The sequence below is a fragment of the Heterocephalus glaber genome, unplaced genomic scaffold (assembly GCF_053883595.1).
Source record: "Heterocephalus glaber isolate CG9 unplaced genomic scaffold, H.glaber_assembly_v1.0 deba00001190, whole genome shotgun sequence".
In the NCBI taxonomy this organism is placed as follows: domain Eukaryota; kingdom Metazoa; phylum Chordata; class Mammalia; order Rodentia; family Bathyergidae; genus Heterocephalus; species Heterocephalus glaber.
The window spans coordinates 620,626-635,056 of NW_028258211.1; the positions used below are offsets into that span (position 1 = coordinate 620,626).

Genomic DNA, 14,431 nt, shown 5'->3' on the forward strand with positions numbered 1-14,431 from the left:
GCCCATATAGCCTTCTAGAAAAAATTCAGGGCTAGTCTGTAGGCTCTTAGATATTCTGTCCTACACACACTTATTTCTTGTATCTAGACCTTTATAGAACTTTAATTTCTGCTACTAAAATTCCAACATATTCAAAGTGGCTGGGTCCCATCAGCAAAGAAGCTGTGGAACCATTTCTACAACACTCAATTCACTAGGCCCTCTATGGATGCCGGAGTACGCTGGCCCTAGAACCAAACACCCATGACCCAGCTTCCTGGAAGGTTGCTCAATCCCTTCTGCCTTCCTTAGGAATTGTTTTGGAAGTTACTTCCCTCAGCTTGGGGAGATGTCAGTGCCTCGGCGATGTAAAGTAAAAAGGCCTGAGCCCCGGCCTCCATCTAGAACACCTGTGAGAAGCCACCCAGACCCACGGGCTGCTATGGCATTGCCCAAGATCTTTGTTGCAATGGCTCAGTTGGGCCATTTTCCCTCCACCCAGCCATTTCCCACTCTCCACTTAGGTGGTGCTCCTAGGTGCTCACCCACACTAAGACTTAGTTCAGCAGGCTCAGGTGCTGTCCTCTGAACCATTTGCTTACAAGTTTGGACATTGGCTGGCATCTGAACTTGGGTCTCTGTAGGATCCATACCATTCCCAGAAATGATACGAGGAGCTCATGTGCCTAAACGGTTTATAAAACAATGTGGCTGGGGCAGCCCACTTTCCAGCCCCCTTCTGTCTCTCTTAGGCAGAAGCTTTCTTTCTCTCAATACATTTTTCCCACTCTTAACCTCCATTGTTCCTAGAATTCATTCTTGATTTTAGAGAACACGAACTCGCATTTCGGTATCTAGTATGTTTGCAGTTACATCTCTTTCCCCTATACCATCTTGGAGGTCTTCCACCGAGATTACTGTGGGAGGTAAGCCTTTCTTTTGTCCCATAGGTCCTAACTTTGGTCTTTTTGCTTCACAGACTGTAACTTTTCATTTCTCAGGCTCTGGACATTTGTTTCACGATTCTGGTTTCTGTTTCATACATTCTGGCCTTTGTTTTGGTTTTTGTCTCAAAAGTGTTGGAATTTTAAGCTGTGTTTTAAATGTTTACAAATGTCTTGTTTTTCTTATGAAAATTACATTTTATTCTTGTTTTGTATGTGTTGCATTGGACTGAGTTGCTTATAAATGTTGTAAAATGGGCCTCTTATGAAATGGTCTCAGATAAAGACAGTTCAGGCTTTTCTGTCCCTTACAGAAAGCTGCCCAAACAGTGGTTACTCTGCCAGCTAGTAACTGCCTATAGGGCGGGTGCCACTCTCAAAGCAGGGGACAGGTTTCTCCAGTTGTCCTCTGGTGAATCCCCACTCCCATGACACCAATGGCAGGTGGAACGTTGACCAGATAGACAACTGGGTTCCTTTCGGAGACAGATCTCTGATTGCGTGGAACTAGCAGAAGCTGAGGTGACAACAGAGGGGTCATGGCCAGGGCTACTCTCCAGTGGACACCCAAAGGTCCCTCAGAAGAAACTAGCTCCAGACAGCCCGTCCAGGTAATCAGCAGAAAATCTCCACATCTTGTCCATATCTGGACTCCTCTGTGAGGTGAAAGGGGAACTCTGTCAGTGATCATCAGATATCCTCTGTCTCAGGGTGAACTGAAGCGATGCCCTCAGAGCCCTTTCTGAAGCCTCCATTAAGAGCTGAGCTACAGGTTTGGACTCCTTTCTCTACTACTAATAAGACTGCCCTCTAGACAAATGTACAAAACAAATCTTTGATAGAGTAAAAATACCTGAACCTTTTCTCCCCCTAGGCATGGTCTTCATCATTTATGTATGTAGGGGAGAAAAATGCCTTTTCTGAGAGGTTATGGACTTTGGAATTTTGTGGACTTATAGAGTGCTATATGGTGATTTTTGGATGTTTAACCAGCTTGAGCTTTATTTGGGCTTTTTCTCTTGGCTAGTGAGTTAAAAACTCCACTTAAACTTTTCTCCAACTTGTTGGGAGTTCATTTGAAAATCCCTAGTAGTCAGACCACTCCTCCTTGCAGAAAGTCAGGCTAAGGCAACTCACAACAACTGTTTTGTCTTACACTAGGGAAAATAACAATCAGTAACTTGCATTTGTGTTTTTACATGCTAAGTGGAACATGGGACTATTTTGGTCAGCCTTTCTCTTCCTTCATGCATGTGCTTAGGAACTTGATAAAGGTGCCTTTACTATGTAGATTATGGCTGCTATGAGGACCTATGAGTTTCAAATACTTAGTGAATTTAAAATGGACCTTAAAGGAGTAGCCTTGTATTGCTGCTAATAAAAGTTGCCTAAATGACTGGATAGACAACAGAAATGTCTCAGAGCTTTCTCTGCCCTAGGGCCCAGGGCAGAATCTCTGATTTACCATCTCTGGAGGTGATCTCTTTATCAGGAAAAGTGCCCTAATTTGACTGTTGACATATTCCCCTCTCTCTTTCAAGGAACTAGAAAGCAGTGGTTTAAATCTCTTGGTTTGCTAGCAATACTTCCTTCTCTAAACGTGACTGTTATGGCTAAAGTCAATTGTAACTTGTGCTTTGAGAGTACCTACTGGAGTAAGGATATGAGTTTCCTGAGGAAGATAAGATCACGTGCTGGTTAAGGGTAGATAGTCCAGTCCAGTTTTATTTTCTGGTTCTCTCTCCAGACTTTAGCTACCTACCTTGGAGTGGTATAAACCTTGGGAGATGCCTTGGGGACACCCTAGGGGGCACAGGAATCAAGCAGAGACTTATAGGATGCCATATTTGTTTCTCTTGTTTCAAATTGGGACTCTATATCTGAACCTCTTACTCCTTTGGAATATATTAAGGAGCAATTTAGTATTTCTCTACACCCGCCTGTGGTGTGGCTACCTCCTAAAGCCAAGTGCACAGAGAAAAGTATTATGATGCTGTCTCACAATTAAAATTACATTGCAAAAGAGAGAACATGGTCAAAATAATCTTATGTTGAGATTTTCTTCACATTAAGAAGTAATTCTTGCTTGTGTTCAAATGTAAATGTGGGCCATAGAAAAATGAGACACCTCACCTCAAGGCATTCAGTACCTCTAAGCCTAAGGCTACTGCTCACCCTAACCACCAGGAGCTGAGGGTGGAGTTTCCAGGCCAGCTCTAATCTCCCTGAGGCTATATCCATTCCTAGCTAAGTTGTTGAGGTCCCTCAAAGACAACATCCCTTGCAGGAAGTAAATGGCAAATATGAGACTATCTGTGTTCCCCTGTCTTTTTCTCTCAATGATCTAAGACATTAAATGAGACCTAAAAAAGTTTTCAGAATACCCTGATATGTACATTGAGGTCTTTAGAGGACTTACTCAGACCTATGGACTAGATTAAAAAGATGTAATGTTGCTCTTAAATCAAACATTGATTTCTAATGAGAGACAAGTAGTATTACAAGCTGCTACTACATGTAGAGACAAATATTATCTTAATTTTGGAAGCTCAAAAAAACAGGCAGCCAGGGGAACAACTTGTTCCTACTAGAACACAAGCAGTTCCTATACAAGACCCCCACTGGCCTGCCAATCAGATACGAGATTAAATAGAAGACATTTTCAGACATATACTCATGAAGGTGTAAAGATACATGAGAACTAACCCCTTCAGTTATTTTATTGGTTTTTTTGTTTGTTTGTTTTGTTTTTTGTTTTTGGTACCGAGGATTGAAGTTGGGACCTTGAGCTTGCAAAGCAGGTGCCAGAACCACTGAGCTAAATCCCCGGCCCAAAGAGTGTTTCTGATCTGTCTGCTTTCCGGTACCGGGGATCAAACTCAGGTCCTTGTGCTTGTGAGGCAGACAGCAGAACCACTGAGCCAAATCCCCAGCCCTTCAATTATTTTAAATTGTCAACTATTTATCAGGAAAAATAAGACAGATCTACATCCTGACTTGATAAAAGAAAATACTATAGTTTTTCCCAAGTCACAGTCTTGCAATATGTAGATGGGATGCAGCTATGTGCCCCCTCAGAACAGCTTTCTAGCCAAGACATCTGCTCTGCTAAATTTTCTAACAGACAGGGGTTATAATATTTCTAGATCTAAGGCACAACTTTGCAGCCTTGAGGTAAAATATTTAGGCCTTATTATACCTAAGGGAACCCAAAGACTAGGGGAAGAAAGAATTAAACCAGTTCTTTCCTTTCCACAGCCAAAGACTCTAAAACAGCTAAGGAGATTCCTGGAAATTACAGGCTTTTATGGCCTTCAGATAGCAGGATATAGTGAGATTGTGTGACCCCTCTATTAGCTTATAGAAAAGCCCAAGAGACAGGCACCTGGGGACCTCATTCCCAGACCGCACTCTAGAAGCTCAAACAAGCCCTTCTAAGTGCTTAACTGCAGGACACCGTTTCAGTTTGTATGTTAATAAGAGGTGAGACATGGCTTTGGGAGTCTTGCTCCTAATGGCTGCTCAACAGCCTGTAGGGTATTTAAGTCATAAATTAGACATTATAGATTCAGAGTAATTCATTAAAAGGGTAAGCCCTAAAAAATGTAGTTAGAACACTTTCATTCTCTTTCAAGAGGCAAAAAGCAGCCATTTGGGTTCTTTGGTTATTGGTTTGATTTTCTGCTTGGCAATGCAGTTGGAGTCAGTCATAGCTTTTTGTCTCTGGAGACATGTTTTGCTAAAGATCACAGAGGCACTCTGGAAAAGCTCCTGATCTTATTTGTCCTTCTACACCTGAGATGGTTAAGATTTAGTTTTGTGCCATACTTAGAGGCACTCTTCTGTCCCTTCTCCACTACCCTGCCCCTGAGAAATAATGCAGTTTGATTCAAGGCACTTCCCTCTTCTGTGGCTGCTGGATTTCAGGACAAAGCTTCCAGAATGGTGAGTTTCCCCTCCCTGGAATCCTTCCAGAGTAAAGCTGACCTTCATTTATCTCTGGGCCATATAGAAAACTGGTCTGGGTTTAGTCCTGAAACTCTCAAAAGATAAATGTAACAGTTTTAGTTCAGATTTATCTGTCTTTCAGGCCTCAGGCAAAATTGGAGAATGGTAAGAACAGCTAACCTGGCTCTGGCCACTTCTGTGCACCTCTAGTCAGCCGCCACTGGCACCAGACGAGATGAAGTCTAAGGGACACCTTAGACTGGGCACAGAACAAGAGGGATAAACAGGGACGCCTTCTTTCCCTTTGTTTCTTTTCAAAATGGGAGAAACTGTCATAGGTAGACATCTGCAGCACAGCAGGTTGGAGCCTTGGCAGGCCTTCTTCCCTCACTGCTTGGAATTCATACTTAGCTCCAAAGAGGGTTACCTAGTCTCTCCTACATGCAAACCTGGCCTGAGCGGACCCCACTGGAGATAGTTAACATTACTTGTAAAAGTCTGTCCCTTTAGAGGGAACAGTTATATGTGGCTAAAAGCAACCATGAGAAGCCTGTGTAGCTGGGTATCGCAGTCAGATAAACTATCAGCTTAAAATGGTCTTTGCTTTCACAGGTGTAGAAGATTTTTATTTCTTTTGATTCTTATTACAAGAAATCTCTGTTAATTGATTTACAAAGTTCTGACTAGTCTCTTTTATAATTATAAACCTAAAAATTATAAAAGTTATTATAATTCAACTTGGCCAAATACATCTGAGTGCACCCTGGTTTACAAACAAGTTGTCTTACATGCGCGTCTGTCTGTCTGTTCAATTTGTTACAACATGTACAGCTGTTGTGTTTGAGCTTTTTTTTTTTGCATTTTGGATTTTTTAAGATGTTTGCCTGTAACTATAGATAAATGTCACTAAAGACATGCTTCTCCCAGGTTGCCAGCTTATTCAAATAACATCAACTAGTTTTACAAATACAGTACATATTGATATCTACATATAATAACTCAGGAATCTTTCATTGGTCAAAAATAATGTGTTAATTGTTATGATTTGGCTCTCACAGGTCATCTAAAAATTTGTTAAGATAATTTTTTTTTTTTGGTACTAGGGATTGAACTTGGATCCTTGCACTTGTGAGGCAGGTGATGGAACCACTGAGCGAAATCCCCGGCCCCTTATTAAGATAATTAAATAAATACTCTTGGGCTTAGGAAAACAACTGGACAGGATTCCCTTCGGTAAATAAAGGAGCGGCTGCCTGGAAACTAATTTATTCCAGACTTTGTTCACAAAGGGGATCCCAATAATTTCCATAGCCTTGTAGGAAATACATTGCTAAACATCATTGTGATATGTATACATTGGTCATGGGCTAAGTTTTCTGTGGGAAAACAAAGTATTATTTTCTTTTTTTTCCCCATTAAGTTTATTGGTACATTTTCGGTATAAAATACAGTTACATTCATCATTGGGATCTTGTACCATTACATGAGTCTCTTGGTTCTTATTTTTTTCCCCCTTCCCTTGCCCTCCCTTCACCCCCTCCACCCTTCCCTATTTGCAAAGATCTTGTTTCCATTTTTTTTCCTCTTCTCATATTTTTTTCTTTTCCTTTTTTCCCTTTCCCTATGCCTTCCAATTCCCGTGCTCTTTTAGACCTTTTCTTCCTGTTACACAATATCAGTTATACATTTTTAAAATTACAATATTAAGATCTAGGAGACATTACCACAGATTTTACAGAATGTAAAAGGATATAGAAAGCATATTACAAAACTCTTTTTTGAAATGAATTTGACAACTTCTAAGAAGTACCTTGGAAGACAAATTCATGAAACTAACTCTGGAGGAAATATAAAATTTGAATAGCACCTATTAAAGAAAGTATATTCCTAGCTTGAAAACCTACCTATATGACAACAGCAGGCTCATAAACATTTTAACTGATAAATTATATCAAACAATTAAAGCAGAAAAAAGAAGGAATGCTTCTCCCCTCATTTTAGGAACTCAACATTGTGCTAATCCTAAAACTGGATAAAGATAATAGAAGAAAAATGTATGAACATAGATAGAAATTTGTTTAACAAAACAAACTATTGGAAGTCAGATCTGGCAGGATGTAGAAAGCGGTTTTGTTATAGGGATGGCAGTGTTGGTTCAGCATTGGAAGATCCACTCCCAAAAGTCATCATTTTAACAGAGGAAAGGAAAAAGCCATATGATCCTGTCACTAGTTGGAGAAAAGTATTGGACTAAATTCTACAGCTGTTCATGGTAAAAGCTGTCAGGAGACTAGAAGTAGGACAGAACCTTCTCAACAGATTAAAGACATGTACTCCATACTTCTAGCGAGAACACCTTATATAAATGGAGAAGATACAATGCTTTCTCCTTAAGGTGGGAAACAAGGGCAGATATGCTTACTCTTTATCTGTCCATTAAACTTTGAAATCTAGTCCCCACCAAAATAGTCTGGCAATAAAATGACACAACTAGGATAGGATTGGCACGGCAGAAGCAAAATCTTTATATATAGATGAAATGATCATCTACAGAGAAAATACTAAGAAATCTCTACGAGCCCCTAGAACTTGTACTTGAATTTAGCAGGATTAGAAAACACAAGGTATATATAAAAATTCAGGTCTGTGTATACTTGTTATAAATGAAGAACTGGATATTGAAATTTTAAAGTTCTGTAGGAGTACAAGGGACCCAGAAAAGCCAAAAACAAAAACAAAAACAGTGTTGGAAGATGTTTAGCACCCAATTTTAAGGCTTCTTCTAAAGCTACAGTAATCAAGGCAGTGTTGGTGTAAGGAAAGGCATATAGATCATTTGAATAAAACAGAGAATCTAGAACTAGAACCACACATATATGGTCCACTGAGTTTTGAAAGATTATTTAGCATTAACATTTTATAGAATATAAACTCAATTCAAGAGCCGAGGAAGAGATAGTGTTTTCGGCAAATGGCACTAGAACACCTGGTATCCGTATATAAAAAATTAACTGCAACCCTTTTTTTCCATACATGAAAATAACTTGAAGGGATCTATGAACCTAAATAAGAAAGCCTAAAAGTATAAAACTTTAAGAAGAAATTATAAGGGAAAATGTTTATGAATTCAGGGTAGGCAAGAACTACCTAGGATACAAAAGACATGATGTATAAAAGAAAAAAATTGATAAATGAGATTCCATCAAAATTTAGAACTTTAAATGACATCATTAAAGTGAAAAGTAGTCCTTAAACAGATGATATTTACAATGCATATAACCTATGACTGGAATATATAAAGAATTCTTAGAGCTCATTAATAGACAACCCAATTAAAATGTAGACATAAGAAGATGATAAATAGCCAGTATAGCACAAGGAAAGGTGTGCAACTCTAGAATCAGAAAAATACTAATCAGTACAATAATAAGATTGAATTATACACTCATTAGGAAGATGAAGTTAAAAGTTTTAAAAGCCTTGCTATGACTTTTTCTTTTTGTTAGATTCTCCCCCTTTGTGTTTAATTTGTCACGACCAATGGATTCATTCTGCTGGGTTTCCTGGGGTTGTGATCCTCATTGTCTTTTCCTAGGGTATTGTCTAAAATTTTTTGGAGTGCCAGTTTGGTATTCATGAAGTTCCTGAGGTGCTCTTTATCATGAAAGCATCTTATTTCTCCATCCATTTTGAAAGATAGTTTTGCAGGATACATCAATCTGTGTTGGAGGATGTTTTCCTTTAGGGCTTGAAATACATCACTCCAAGCTCTTCTTGCCTTGAGGGTTTGCATTGAGAAGTCTGCTGTGATTCTGACGGGCTTTCCTTTGTATGTGATTTGTTTCTTTTCTCTGACTGCTTGCAGAATTTTATTCTTCTGTTGGATTTCTGGAATCCTAACTATTATATGCCTATGTGTAGATTTTTTAGATTAAGGCTAGCTGGAGTCCTATATGTCTCACTTATCTGTATGTCAAGTTCTTTTCCCCTGCTTGGGAAGTTTTCTGCCATCACTTCTGTGAAGAGTGTTTTTATGTTATCTGCACTCTCTCCTCTTTCTTCATTGACTCCAATCAGTTTTATGTTCTTCTTTGCATCATCTAGCAGCTGCTGGATTGATTTCTCATGGTCCCTTACAATTTTAAAGCAATTTTTCTTTTCCTCCTCACTAATTGCAATCTCATCTTCTATATGTGAAAGTCTATCCTCACATTGGTTCATTCTGCTGTGCAGACTTTTGATGGAGTTTTTAATCTCTTGGAAATCTGTTTGTATCTGTTTTATGGATTCCATTTGTTTCTTATGTTGGGATTCCATCATGTTCCTCAGATCCTCTATTTTTTTAATCTGTGTCCTCTCTAGATTTATTAATCATGTCTTGCACCATGAGCAAAATCTTTGCTGTTATCTGAGTAATTATTTCTGATTTCATTTTTCCCAGATCCTCTTTTGTTGCCAGTTCAGAGAGTCTAGGTGGTTGAGTATCAGATTGTTCCTTCTCATTTCCCTTTGGGGTTGCTGTAGGTGATCTGGAAGTCTGTTTTTGAGGCTTGTTTATGTGTCTTCTCATTTCCACGGGGGGGAGGGGGGGTGCTTCTGGTGCCCACGTGGCTCACCTTCTCTGCCCTAGGAGCCTGGGATGGCGGTGGGGGAGCTTCCTTCCGGGTTCTGGGACCGGCTCAGCTTCTCTGCCCTAGGAGATTGGGATAGCGGTGGGGGAGCTTCCTTCCAGGTGCTGGGACTGGCTCACTTTCTCTGCCCCAACAAAGTATTATTTAAAAGGTTCTTGGTACAAAACAAAATTAAGGGATGAAGAAGGGTTTCAGGGAACTGATACTCATTCTTATTTCGTGGTGTACTAAATATCATTCATGCCTTCTGGGTGTACAGGTCTTCTAGGATATTGTTTATGGTAATGAGCTTTGACTCAGGTATCTGCCCTTTCTCTTGCACTCCAGCTACTTGTGATAGGAGGTACATGTCAAGCCAGCATGAGATAGCCAGTCAAATAGTAGTTTTCTTTCTTTGGTACTGGGAATTGAACTCAGGACCTTGCGCTTTTGAGGCAGGTGCTGGAACCACTGAGCTAAATCCCCGGCCCAATAGTAGTTTTCTTTTTTTTTTGGTACCGGGGAATGAACTCAGGTCCTTAGCTTGCAAGGCAGGCGGTGGAACCACTGAGCTAAATCCCCAGCCCCAATAGTAGTTTTCTTAAAAACTTACGTGATGTATGTTATGTGTGTCACCACACTTAAGGATGCTCAGTCACCAAACAGTTGAACCAATGTCACACACTAAAATTAGAGGCTAAACATTATGAACTCGTAAGGTGCATTTATAGGCCAATCTGTATGATCTCTAAATGGCATCCTACTAAAGGATAACAGATAAGACTTTTCTTTATGTCATTTAATGTCTTGGGATCAGATGGAAGTGTTTGACTAAAAGACTATTCCATACTAAGATGGACATGTAAGTGTTACAAAGATGTCATCATGATTGTCATGCTAATATACTACATGTGATCTTAAGTTTTTCTATATAATGTATAACTGTTGTCTGTTAACATTCTGCAGGGATTCAATTCAACTACTAAAATGACCATGGTTGATAAAATGTATTTTAAAATTGCTTAAAGTCCAGACAAAATTATAATAGTGAAGCTCACTACTCCTACTAAAATACTTATGTCACTGATCTTCTCTTCTGGGTGTTCAAAAACTAAAGTTTGGAGACCAAAACTAAAAAGGTAACTGGGATAAGAGGACATCCAATATTTTGGCTCTTCCCCCTCAAGGTCAATAAAGAATCCAGGACATGAAGGAACCTTTCCTACAGGATCCTACATCTTTGGTAAGTCACTCAACCTCCTGAGCAGGGAGATTGCTGGGCACCAGAGGACAAATATACCATGTGCCAAAGGAGGGTCACAAAGAGGGAAAAATCTCCTACGCTTTCACTGAAAGCAACATGCTTGAGCAGGGCTGTGACCCATCCTGACAGTTGACACTGACAGAGGAGCTGAGAGGCTCTATGCATGGTTCCAAAGTAATGCCTGAGGAAACTTACTTGACCTTGATAGATAGCAAGAAATTCATACTGATTTGACTTAGGTCTCACTTTAACTTGGTCTTAAACACCCAACAGAAAAGAATAACCAAAAGAGGTATAAAATAATGCCATAGTAATAAAGCTAGGTATAAAATGGGGCTCCAGTCACTGACCCCTTCTGGTAGTTTTCAGCTGCACCAATAGCTGACCATGGTTATGGATCATTAGGAAAAAACTATGGTAAAATCTATAAGAGCTCACTCAGCTAGAGTTTTAAATTTCTTTGGGATATTTGTTCTTCAAATTGTCTCTTATCTTCTTACAGCTAAAACTAGAGAGATTTATCCGACTTATACATAACCTCTATCAATGAAAGAATCTGAGTCAGCAGGTTACAATCACTCTTACAGTATCTAAATTTAACTTTTCCCCAATCTGCCCTTCCATTCTAGTGTGCTCATGCTTAGATTATACATGCTCTAATTTCTTAAAAGTTTTGTTTATTCTTGGCTAGAGGCTGCCAACTCCAAGCAGTCATACAAATGGAACCAATGACAAATGTGTTAGACTTTTTTTACCGGGATCCACCAGATCGACCTTGTAAACAGCTCATAACTGCTAAACTATACAATTTGACTTCTTTGTTGGGATTTTGAGTCCCCTGTACCTTCTCCTTATCCTCTTTGTGGGAGGCTATTACTAGTTCCTCCCGGTGGAAATCCTTGTTGGCTACATTCATAGCAATCCTGCTGACCTTATAATTTGGCCCATGTATTAACTGTTTCTTTGGCTTTGTCTCCTCCAGACTCAAAGCTATACAGCTACCAAGAGGATAGTGCCTGGCACTGTCGAGGGCCTTTAGATAGACTCTGTAGAGTAACTCTAACATTTGATCACAACTATGACCCTCTTCAGCCAGAAGTAGCCAGAAAGGCCTTCGCCCTTTGCCTCTCACAGCAGTTAGGGGTACTTCTTCAGAGGGGGGAATACTGTGGATAGGTAAGTTAATTAGCTAGCTTGTGTGCAGTTAGACAGGACCAGCCCTCTAGGAGTGAACATAGCAAGGAGCCAACATAGAGGACAGTCAAGACATATTCACTGAAGGCCAGAATTGTAAAAGGAGAGAAACTATACACCCTTGTGCTTCCCCTGGGGATAAATAGCAGTGATTGATATTCTAAATAGGTATCAATCACCTGGGTGGGGTCTCAAGGTCTTAACTCAGCCTCTCCAGGAAATATCCCTGACCCACCCTTACTGAAAATCCTTGTATGCTTGCTACATGACTTGCCCCCCCCCCCCCCCGCATTTGACCCCCATTTAATCAATAAGACCTGGGCAACTGTACTTGTAATCTTTTTTTTTTTTTTTTAGGTACTGGGGATCAAACTCGGGGCCTTGCGCTCGCGAGGCAGGTGCCGGAACCACTGAGCTAAATCCCCGGCTCTATGTACTTGTAATCTTACTGGTTGGTCAAGGTTTTGCCCCACCTCATGCCCACTTTGTAAATTTCCATTGGGTCTTCTAGTTTTGTCCCACTTTGTACCCACCTTACCACGAGGCTTTGCTATATAAAACATCTTTGAAACAGGGGGTGAGCGGGCAACCCACTTTCCGGTCCCCCTTCTGTCTCTCGTAGGCAGAAGCTTTCCTTCTCTCAGTAAGTTTTTCCTACTCTTAAAAAAAAAAAAGAGGGGACCGGGTCGGGCGCCTGATGTATCGCGCTGTCCCGGCCGCCCTCGCTCCCCGCTCCGCCGTCTCATTTGCCGCCTTTCGACGCGTGACCCTGGCCCGCTCCAGTTCCGTCCTGTGCGGAGGACAGGCGCAGGGCGCAACTCGCCGTCCCATGTGCTTCCTCCCTGTGGCATCACAGCGCCCCGGGACGCGCTCCTGCTCCTCGGCAGAGGGCCCGCCACCACCATGTCTACCAACGCACGGCTCAAATCGGTGGACTACGAGGTGTTCGGGAGCGTGCAGGGTGTTTGCTTCAGAAGGTACACTGAAGATGAAGCTAAGAAAATAGGAGTAGTTGGCTGGGTGAAGAATACCAGCAAAGGCACTGTGACAGGCCAAGTGCAAGGCCCTGAAGAGAAGGTCGATTCCATGAAGTTCTGACTGAGCAAGGTTGGAAGTCCTAGTTCTCGCATTGACTGCACAAACTTTTCTAATGAAAAAACCATCTCTAAACTTGAATACTCTAATTTCAGTGTTCGATACTAATAGAAAAGAAATTAAAATTGTAATAACTCCAATGCACAATAGATACCATATATTCTGAAGTCTATATTCTAGAATAGTAGTACCGAAGTAAGATTTAAAAAAGAGTACTTTCTGTTCTGAAAGCTACAGAATTATGTTGCTAAAAATGTTTATCACTGAAATAATTTTAGTAGACCTTTTTGAATAAGCAAAATAATTCTAAGTTTGAAAATGTCATTATGAATATTCAATATGAACATTCAATTTAAGCCTGTCTCATGAACTCTTTCATTTCAATGAACATTATAGCATACATATTATTTGGTTAGACATAGAAAATAAAGTGAACCATCCAAGTTATTTTAAAGTACTGTTTGTCTAGAGTGAATTCTAATGCTGTCTGAATAATAATTTGCTATTAAAATTGAGTTTAATGATTGAAGTCTTTAAAAGAACCAGTGGTTAAAATAAATATTTGTATGTGATCAATATAATCATAAAATAATATCAATAAAGAGTTAATTTTAAAATTCTGTTTAAAGATAAAAAAGTAAAAATAAAACAATGTGGCTTATGGGGAGCACCTACTTTCCTTCTGAGAGGCTGGAATTTGGTACCTGCCTGGCCAAGGGTACTTACATAACCAGCCCCCACTAAAAACCCTGGACACTGAGTCTCTAATGAGCGTCCCAGGTAGACATCATGTCCTATGTGTTGCCACATATGTTCTGGGATGACTCCACTGGGAGAGGATGCTTGGAAGCTTGTGCCTGGTTTCCTCTAGACTTCATCTGATGTATGTTTTCCTTTTGGGATTTTTCTTGGTATCCTTTTGCTGTCACAAATCATAGCTGTGAGTATAACTATCTGCTGAATCCTCTGGGTCCTCCTAGCAAATCATCAGACTCCTCAATGAACCTCCTACAGGCCAGTCTCCGTCCTCTCAGAAAACCTGGCTGAGGCCACCCCTTCTATAGCTCTTGTCCAAGACCTTCAGCTCAACATCAACTGGTAGTCTTGCTATCCTTCTCGTCCCCCAGTCTTAGAACCTTAAAATCAAAACCGTTCACCCAGTTGACTAAGTCCTTCCAGATATATCTCTGTTATGTGGTATATCTCCAGAATGTGGCCTCTACATTCTCACCACTGTTGTGGCCATCATTTAGGTCATTACACTTTCCATCTGGCCAACTGCATCAGTTCCCTAATGGTTCTCTTCTCCATCCACACTGATATACACTGCTGACAGTAATCTTCCTAATGTAATCTTTGGAAAAAGTGAATTTTTACTTTTAAAACCAAAATAACTT

The 14,431-nt window shown here is 40.3% G+C and overlaps 1 pseudogene across 1 annotated transcript; it reads left to right on the forward strand.

The window, feature by feature from the left end:
- The first annotated feature begins 1,274 nt into the window (after positions 1–1,274).
- On the forward strand, positions 1,275–13,632 carry LOC147828239 (acylphosphatase-2 pseudogene; annotated as a pseudogene). Its single transcript, XR_015451116.1, has 2 exons — positions 1,275–1,534; positions 12,297–13,632. The product of XR_015451116.1 is annotated as an acylphosphatase-2 pseudogene (transcript).
- The last annotated feature ends 799 nt before the right edge of the window (positions 13,633–14,431 follow it).